General features: G+C 43.6%; 1 long non-coding RNA gene across 1 annotated transcript; it reads left to right on the top strand.

The window, feature by feature from the left end:
* Nucleotides 1-8,952: 8,952 nt before the first annotated feature.
* LOC145401000 (uncharacterized) lies at nt 8,953-9,737 on the top strand. The gene is made up of 2 exons (XR_013897537.1): nt 8,953-9,015; nt 9,484-9,737. It is a non-coding gene; the product is annotated as an uncharacterized LOC145401000 (long non-coding RNA).
* The last annotated feature ends 1,453 nt before the right edge of the window (nt 9,738-11,190 follow it).

Raw genomic sequence — 11,190 nt, forward strand, 5'->3', positions numbered from 1 at the left:
GTGTCTCATGTCAGCAGGCTCCAGCATGAGAATGGGCATGGCTTAGCTTTAATGGCTATAAAGGCACGGGCAGTATGCAATATTCCACTCAGTGAAGCACTACGTCAGTACATAAAGGCCGTCACTCATGATGCAATGACGAATGTTAAAAAAAAAAATGTTCTTAACGGATTGTCAATACAAGATGGCTAAGAGCTAATCTCTCTGTGTTTTTCACTAATGCATCGTGAGTGCCTGTAATAATACAATGTCATGAAATTGTGTGAATTACGCCCCATCAAAATATTTGTCTCTGAAAAAATTGACAGGATATAATATACTGTACATCCTAACTCATTGACACACAATCCACACTCCGGTGTGTGTATTACCCTGCTACAGAAGAAAATCACTGTCGTCAATTAGAGTACAAACCTCGTATTTACATTAATACAAGCAAGCTTGAGTGAAAAAGCTGTGATGACAGTGAACAATCCTGTACTCAGGTCAAGCTGAGCGAAAGTTTGCTACATTTGTCTGAATAACTATCTGTCATGTAGCGTGTTGTTTATAATACACGGTGCAGATGTGAAGTTGTAGTGTAACTACCTACGTGTAAAACTGTACGGAACAGAGTAGTAGAGACATGCTGAGATGAGGACAGAGAAGAGAGGGCGGCAGTGCTCATGCGACAACAGTGAGCTTGATGAAGGTCACGCGGCAGCACTGCCACACCTGCCAACTGCTCCTCCACAGCAAAACCGCTCCATCCATCACTATAGCTGTGAAATCAATCAAGGTGGAGCATCCCAGGAGAAACCAAAGGTATAGTCAGCCAAAAAAGTCGTGTCTTCTTTCCGAACCCCGCAAATATTCGAACAGATAAGTCCAAGCAGAAGGGATAGGGTCACAAGTCTGGCAACTGTGTTGGACCAGACGGTGGTGGGGGTGAGTGGTTTGGGGATGGAGGTGGGTTAATGAAGGATGTGTGTGCTGTAGTTGTTGTTGGCAGTGTAGTCTAGCATTACACCGCATAGTAAAGGTGCTAAATGTGATATTACACGTGATTTAATACCTGTAAATAATGAAATGTTTCATCAGCCAGAAATAATGCCTAGATCGTGCAGCTAATCAAACGTTAAATGAAACGACGAGGTGCAACCCCGCCCCCTCCCCACTTTTCTGCCACACCCCCTCTGCCGGGTATCAACAAGCCACATGACATCGGAATAAAAGACAGAAAGCTGTGTTTTTACAGTATGTTTACCTTCTGAACATGGCGGGATATAATTATTGTATATATACCATGTGTGGTGTGGCAGACGCATGCGGTGCCTTCACAGTAATAACAAGAAAAGCATTCCACAAGTGGTTAGTGTTTTGGTAAAGGGGTGAGGGAAACCCATAGATATAAATAAGTCTGGATGCCGCATGACACTTTTGAGATGCGTCTGCCCGGCCGCCATCTTGGAACGGTCGAGGCAGACAATGTCGTGTTCCTGACAATGGGCAAAGTTGACCACAATTTACCTAGAAATCCTGCAGCACTGCTGCTTTTGGGTGTAGAAAGCTTCGGAAAATGTCAAGAGTGACACCGATAACATGAGCGGCTCAACTGTCTGGTTATGTAAACGTCCCTCAGCTGCTTCCCTATCCCCAGAAAGGAGGATGGTGGGTTGTAGACGGGAAATTAAAACCTGCAGTCCACCGAGTTCACGTTTCAGATGAACCAGGAACCACAACCATTACTACCACAACAATAGCCACCACCACCATCACCACCACAACAACAACAACAACAACCATCACACCACCACCACAACAACAACAACAACCATAACAAAGACAACCACCATTACCACAATAACAACAAAAATCACCACCACCACCACCATAACAACCACCACCACCACCACCACAACAACAACAACAACAACAGCAGCAACAACAACCATCACCACCACCACCGCAACAGCAACAACCATCACTATCACCAACACCACCATCACAACAACAACCATAACAACAACAGTCACCATCATCACCACAACAACAACCGCCACCACCACCACCACAACAACAACCACCACCACCACCACCACAACAACAACCACCACCACCACCACAACAACAACAACAACAACCACCATAACAACCATCACCACTACCACCACCGCCACAACAACCACCACCACAACAACCACCACCACAACAACCACCACCACCACCAACACCATAACAACAACAACAACAATAACAACAACAAACTCCACCACCATAACCACAACAACAATAACAACCATAACAACAACAACCATAACAACAACAACCATAACAACAACAACCATAACAACAACAACCATAACAACAACAACCATAACAACAACAACAACAACGACTACAACAACAACAACGACTACAACAACAACAACGACTACAACAACAACAACCATAACAACAACAACCACACCACCACCTCAACAACAACCACCACCACCACCACAACAGCAACAACCACCATAACAACAACAACAACAACAACCATAACAACCACCACCACCACCACCACCACCACCATAACAACAACAACAACAACAACAACCATAACAACAACAACCATAACATCAACAACAACAACCATAAGAACAACATTAACAACAACCACACCACCACCTCCACAATAACCACCACCACCACCACCACAACAGCAACAACCGCCACCACCACCACAACAACAGCAACAACCGCCACCACCACCATAACCACCACCACCACCACCACCACCACCAAAACAACAACACCACCAAAACAACAACACCACCACCACAGTAACAACAACAACAGCAACAACAACAACTACCACCACAACAACAACCACCACCACCACAACCACCACAACAGCAACAACAGCCACAACCATCACAACAACAATCACCACGACAACAACAAAAACCACCACCACCACACCCCATACACAAGACACCATACAACAAATACAAGAACTCAACACTGAGATGAACACTAAAATATCAGAACAGCAAACACTAAACTGGAAAAATTTCCTCCAAAAACTTGACCACAAAACAAACATTAGCAAACTCTACAAAACACTAAACAGCATCACACTTTCCAACAGCAACACCACACAATCACACGCTGCCATCACAACAACAGACACCATACCCTCAAACAAACAACAAGCAAACTCTCATCAATCACTTTTCACAAGTCAGCCATCTAAACCCCCATCCCGAAGACCGACGTATCATCCGACGCAAGAGACAATTCCCCACAGACCCAGACTACGCACCTTTCACTTATAACCAGTGTTACATAGCCTATGATTTCATCATGCTTTGTATAATTCTAACGTACAGTATGCTGCCTGTTTGATCACGATTCGCCTCGTGGCTTCCATAGTGCGTGTTCTACCTCACTCCCCCCTCCTCCCTTATAGTAAAGTGAGTCGTTCTTTCTGTTGTTCAGAGCAGGATTGTCAACTCTTAGTCCCCTGTGGCTTCGTTTGCGCGTCCTTCTTACAAGTGGTATCAAGCTCTGCCTGCCCCTATATAATGAGCTCAGTCTCTGCATTAATTGCCACTTAGATCTACTCCTCATTTTGTTCACATCTCTGTCCTCCTCTATACAGTTGTTATTATTGTGAGTGCTCAGGAAGTCTCCAGCCATCTAGCAGCTGTGTAATTTGAGTATAAGTGTTATTACATTTTTTCCTTGTACTGTATAGCATGAGGTGTTGATTCGTAGGCCTAGTGAGGTTTTTGTGATTCATGTGTTTTTATGTCAGTCATTTTTGATAATATTTTGTATCTAATAATATATCTTGCATTAACTGAGCATTATCTGGTTTTCTCATTTTATCAGGGCTGACTTAGATAAATTTACTCTTGCTAATTTCGTGTTAATAGAGGCTATTGCAGTTAACCATATATTTACCCTGTTTTTTGCCATTACATTATCCTTATGAGTCCTGAATGTTTAGTTGTTAGTTTGAGCATTAAACTTTAACTTATAATTTTACCTAACTCTTTTGTTTTGAACCTGGAACTTGCGGGACAGTTTTCTCTGTTCCGTAACACCAGACAAAGCACATCATTAACAACCTCAAACACTCATCTGCCTGTGGACCAGACAACATAAGCAACATTCACCTTAAACACCTAGGACCACAAAGCATACAAGCACTCACCAACATATCAAACTACAGCTACTCACACAACATTATACCCAACATCTGGAAGCATGGCAATATCATCACTATCCTTAAACCCAACAAAGACCCCACGTTACCTTCCTCACATCGCCCCATCACACTCCTCTGCACCCCCTCTAAAGTCACTGAACGACTGGTACTACAACTAGTCACACCTCACATTCCCCTAGCCCAGTCACAACATGGTTTTAGGCCACTACACTCCACAAACACCCTTCTTACAGACCTTACACAGAGAGTTTTCGATGGCATAAATTCAGCTAGGCCACCACACAGAACACTCCTAGTCACACTAGACATTAGCAAAGCTTTTGATGCCATCCCCCGCCACAACCTCACAAACAAAATACTCAACACAAACATGCACAATAACACAAAAAGATTGCTGGCAAACTACTTAGCAGACAGATGTGCACATGTAACATTTGCCGGTCAATCTTCTAACATCAGAAACTTCACAAACGGCGTCCCCCAAGGATCTGTTTTGTCCCCTACACTCTTTAACCTATACATGCACGACATACCCACACCCCACACACCACAGATACACATAGCTTCCTATGCAGATAATATAACACTTACATGCACGCACCAAAACGCAAACACAGCTGCACATATCATTCAACCTTACCTCAACACACTACACGAATGGTTCACCACAAACAGGCTCAAATAGCCCCAGCCAAATCTACAGTGACTCTTCTCACATACTGGACAGCAGAACACAGTCACATCCCACACCTCACCATATACAACACTCCCCTACCACACATACACACACCCAAATCCTTGGTGTAACATACAATACATCAATGTCATTTAAACAACACATCACAAACATTAAAAATAAAATAACAACAAGACTCAATGCTTTGAGGTCACTTGCCCATACAACATTCGGACACAACAAAGAAACTACCACCACAGTATACAAACAATACATACGTTCAGTGATGAATTATGCAAGCCCTGCCTGGGCTTCTAACCTCACCAAAACACACTACAACACTTTACAGACCATACAGAACAAGACCTTAAAAATAATCACAGGCTGCACAGCTACTACACCCACAGACCACCTACATCAAGAAACCAAAGTCCTCAAAGTCAAGGATCACCTAGACATGAGAGGCACCCAGTTTCTTGTTGGAGCCTCCACAAACCCACAACATCCACTACAATACATGGCAGCACATTCACCCACACCAAGGAACATCAAAACAACACCGAGCACACGATACCATACACAAATACTGTCATCTCTCCCCGCTCGCACACCTCAGACCAGCTTCCAGAAGCATATCCACACTCAGATCACTCGCCGCTCCATTCAGTCACTTAAAGACAACACACAGCTGCATGCACGGCCTCCTGACATCCACCCTTCTGAATCCTATCTTCCTCGTGAGGACAGGGTCCACCTGGCCAGGCTGAGATGTGGGCACCATCCAGCCCTCTTAAGCTACCAGAAGAGGCTGGATGACTCCGTCGCTGATGCCTGTCCAGGATGCAACACAGCACCCCATACAATTAAGCACATTATGGAAGACTGCATTGCACACAATCACCTGCGCCAACAACACAAGATACACTCTTTGAGAGCACTGTGGGAAAGCCCGGTCTCAGCCATGGCCTTCCTAAGGGACTCGGGGCTGTTCGGCCAGACTGCCTAGGGAAAAACTACTACTACTACTACTACTACTACTACCACCACCACAACAACAACCACCACCATCATCACAACCACCACCACATCAACCACAACCATCACAATAACCACCACAAAAGCAACCACCACCGTCACAAAAACCACCACAAAAGCAACCACCACCATCACAACAACCACCATCACTACAACAACCACCACCACAACAACCACCACCACAACAACCACCACCACAACAACCACCACCACAACAACCACCACCACAACAACCACCACCACAACAACCACCACCACAACAACCACCACCACAACAACCACCACCACAACAACCACCACCACAATAACCACCAACACAACAATTACCACCAACACAACAACCACCAACACAACAATTACCACCACCACCACAACAACATAACTCACCATCATCACCACCACCACAACAACAACAAAAAACATCACCACCACCACCATAACAGCAACAACCACCACTGCCAATACAATAACCACCATCACCCCCACCACAACAAAAACCACCATCACCACCACCACAACAAAATCCACCATCACCATCACCACAACAATAACCACCATCACCACCACCACGGCAATAACCACCATCACCACCTCCACCACAACAACATTCATTCTCATTGTCTGAATTCACTCTAAAACAAGCCCCACTATTACATGCTTGACCGCTCCAAGATGGCGGCCGCACAGACGCACCGCTGCTGTACTGAAGAATGGGCGATGTGGCATCTAGTCTTATTTATATCTATGGGGAAACCGAGCCACAGCTGTTATGCAAGGTGATGAAACCAAGATATACACCCACCAGCATATAGTCATATCTTCACAATCATTCAGTTATCTACAGTATACTGGACGATGGGAAATAGAGGGGAGATTCTAGTTATCACTAATAAAAGCTGTTTTATATCATATTCATGACGTTTCATTAAATTCCAAACACTTATTATGAAACGTATTCCACCGTTATTCCGTCGTCTGAAGTATTCCAAATATCAAAGATGAATCTGACATGACAACCCATGTATATGAAACTGCAGTATATTTTGATTACTTGTAAATCCATGATGAAAGATGCATATGTAGACATTTAGTGACATAACAGTGATGATAGTTGACTATAACCCTATTACCCAGTATGCTATTCCCAACAATTTCCACCCGACAGTAATACATGGCACCCCAAACCACTCACTCCAACCACCGTCTGGTCTGACACAGTTGCCAGACTTGTGAAGCTATCTCTGCTGCTTTGATTTATTTGTTCGAATATTTACGGGGTTCGGAACGAAGACACGACTTTTTTGGCTGACTATACACGTGAGCACAGAGACAGAAATATATGACTGAGCAGCTGAAGAGGAGTTATAGAGGTCCAACTGGGTAAGCCTTGCCATTCATACCTGGTGTACCCTTATTTTTGTTCCTCACTGCATCTCTCTATCGGTCTTGGTTTTCATGACATTCCCTCTCTCTCTCTCGATTCATAACCAATGTACAGTTGGCCGCACTCCCGAGTCCCCTGAACTTCACCCAGAGTCAGCGATGTGGCACCACTGTATTTGTTTGGATCTTCAGACGCGTACCGTAGCAGTATGAAGAGCTGGGACTTCGCAATAGTGACCTGGCACGGACAGTGGGTAACGGAATTTTCCTCTTAGCGTCTGTGCATTGTCGAATCTATGTATCAATCGAATAGTGATAATCATTAGGATATAAATGAACCCTGTCTCGGGTGTCTAGGGTGGTGAGGAAGTGTGGCTAGGGGGGAAGGGGAGGGGGGGGAAGGGGAGGGAGTGGAGGTGGGAGGGGCGGGCTCTCCTGTTTCTTCCTGAGTCGTATGCTGAGTCGTAAGCTGGAACCCAATACTCTACAGGAAACGAGCGAGACAACAGCCATTCACATGGTTAGGGGCACACACACGGCATGCTTTCACCTTTGTATAGAGAGCTAAATAATATATTTATTACTTGGCTCTCAATACATCTATGAACGCGACATAGTAATAAGTAAAACACAGCAGACCTCAGTTTGTTAAGTGTTAGGCTTGTCATGTGATGTGACTTGTGGCTGGTGCGGGGGAGGTGGAGGCTCATTCATGAGGCCACTTGGCTTAACCCGTCACCACAGTTACAATAACTTCTATTTCGGTTTTAGTCAATAGCAATGAAAATGACAGTACTGAAAACCAACTATTCCTTATGTTATTTTATGGAATGTAGACACGTTCTTAAATAAAAACTTTTGTAGTTTTATAAGCACGTAAGTATGCCTACATCGTACTTGCCCTGTGTGCATGCCTGATAGAATACCTTCATAGGTGATAGCAAGGTGTCAAAATGCTACTCCATGTTACGTCTACCAGGAATACCATAATTATACTGTATGACTTATGCTCTGGTTTGGCCATGTGGAGAGTATGGAGGGTGAAAGACTGACGAAGAGAGTGTATGTGAGTGAGGTGGAGGGGGGAGGAGGGAGGGGGAGGCCGAGGATGAGATGGAGGGATGGGGTGGAGAGATGCATGAGAGAGGGGGGTGTGAGTTGGGAGCAGGGCAGTGAAATGGCGGGGGACAGGGCGACTTGGAGGCGATTTGTTTGTGGCCACCCCAAAAGGGATTGAGGCGTCTGGCAATAGATAGATAGATAGACAGATACTCAGGATCAGGATCCAGATCCACCCCCAGATTTAATGAATTTTTTCTTGACCTATTCCCCACCCTTCTACAAAATTACATTGAAATTCACAGAGAACTCTCGGAGAAATCATGTGGACAACATAACTTCCTCCAGATTAGTTGAAAGAGGTATTAAAGCCCAATCTTTCCATCAGGGGGGTTTAAGATATTGGGATAAATGACCAATTTAACGGAATTAACCCACGAACGCATAGAGCCCAATTAAATGGGCGGAAATTTTACTTTTTAGAAACACTAATTTTATCTAAGTTTACCAGAGAATTTACGTTCTTCTTGTTGCAGGATGTAAAGAAAACGTAACATTTCTCAGCTGACGATTCATATTCTAACTCACTTTGTAAACAACAAGTTAATGAAGGAAGGAAGGAGAGTTACTTCATTGCTTCCACCAAAATGTCTGGACATAGGTAAGTTATTGTCTATACATTGCTGCATATGGAACTTCTTATAGTGAGTGATGGTAAAAATGACACATAAAGACTTGTTTTAATGTGTGAAATTATTGATTTGAGGGAAAACCACATTGTGTCACTTTTATTATCAGTGAAAATATGATGCCAATTTAAATGGGCTCTATGGAGCTCAGTCAGGGCACTGGTGCCTAAGGAGAATACTTGAATCAAAATACTTGTTCACTTTTAGTGTTTGTGTTACTTTATTTTGATTATATCTGATATATTCTTATCCCCAAGGGTCAGTATGTGTATGAATATATATTTAGGATCCTAAAAAATTGTTTGTTGCATAATATATTTTTACTTTTACTAATGTATATAATAACTGGGTCTTTTCTCAATATTACAATGTATTCCTGGGTAACACACCTGATCCTTTTTCTTGCTTACCTTCTTATGGACATGTGTTTTCTCTTTCAGAAATCTGAGAGATGTTGAAGAGGCAGTCAACTACCTGTTTTCATTACCTGATGAAGAAAATGCCACAGGCATCGAAATTGCTTTGGAGCCTCCAGAAGATGGGGAAGAATCTGATGTAGATGACCCTAGTGAGGATATAGCTGTTGTGGAGCAGGAAAATGTCCGATTGCTGGGAGCAAGACTTCTGGCACAACCCCCCCCATATAAATCTGACAAACCGAAACAGTCGCACTGAGCCTTCTTCTGCATGGGGAGCATCAATTTTTGAAGAGCAGGAAGAGTTTGGGTGTAGTGAGCATGTAGCAGACGTTGGCCCACCGAGGAGAAAGAAGCAAAAACGCTCAAAGCCTGTTTATGAGTGGAAGAAATGTGAATTTCAGATCTGTGATGAAGGTGATGCCCTAAGCTTACATGAAGTACACAAACCATCTATTGTAGAAAAATGGGCAGATGAAGGATTTACACCTGTGGACATATTCAGATACTTTTGGGACAAAGAATTGATTGAGGTGATCAAGACAGAGACAAACCGTTATCATCAAGTTAAATTTGGGAAAGATTTATGTGTTACCGAAGAAGAACTGCATCAGGTACTTGGCATCTTTCTTCTCTCAGGATATAACCCAGTTCCAAACCGACGGCTGTATTGGACGAAGCAGGCGGACACCCGAAATCTGGCTGTAACTCAGTGTGGAATGACAATAAACCGATTTGAGGAGATCGTGCGAAGCCTGCACTTTGTGGACAACTCAAAGAAGCCTTTGGATGATAAGATCTTTAAGATTCGCCCTCTTTTTGAACATTTCAACAAGCTCTTCATGGATGTTGCTCAACCACTTCCTATGACATGGGCTATTGATGAAGCCATGGAACCATATTATGGGCGACATGGATTCAAACAATTCATTAGAGGAAAGCCCGTGAGATTTGGCTACAAGTTTTGGTGTCTATTCTGCCATGAAGGACTGTTAATGAATTTCCGCTTGTATGAAGGAAAAGACTCTGGGTTTGAGGAAGGAATGCCTGTGGGTGAATCTGTAGTCCATGCATTGGCCAAAGGAACAGTACCTAAGGGTAGCAGTGGATATGTTGACAACTTTTTTACAACACTGCCTCTTCTCCAGTCTTTCCAGGAAGCTAATATTAGTCTGACAGGTACAATTCGTAAAGACAGAGTCAAGGATGTCCCAGTGTCAGACATCAAGAAAAAAGAGAGAGGGGAGGCAGAGTTGTTTCAGGAAAAAGAAAAGAAGATTGCTATTTGTGCATGGAATGACAACAGCGATGTTAGGGTGGCAACAAACAGAAGTGACAGTGCATCTCTCTCAATGGGCAAATGCAAACGGTGGTCAAAAAAGAAGAAAGAAGTGGTAGTAATCCCTCAGCCAAACATTGTGAAGCTTTATAACAAAGGAATGGGAGGAGTAGATCTGTTTGATCAATTTAGGGGAAAGTATAGAGTGTCATTTAGGAAGCGAGTGTGGTACTTTCCTCTTTTCCGCTTTCTCGTGAATGGCTCAATTGTAAATGGGTGGATTCTCTACAGAAAGATTCACAAGGTGTCACAGCTAGAGTTTCTGAGGGAAATTGTCAATGTTCTGCTAAAACCATCAGACAAACCTCGTAGACTTGTGCCCCTAACTTCACCCGAGCATGTACGCTACGACAGAACAGATCATTATGTTGTGATGGGAGATACTCAACGGC

Source organism: Coenobita brevimanus, chromosome 54, assembly GCF_032717465.1.
Source record: "Coenobita brevimanus isolate Jiangsu-jjx chromosome 54, ASM3271746v2, whole genome shotgun sequence".
NCBI classification, from domain to species: domain Eukaryota; kingdom Metazoa; phylum Arthropoda; class Malacostraca; order Decapoda; family Coenobitidae; genus Coenobita; species Coenobita brevimanus.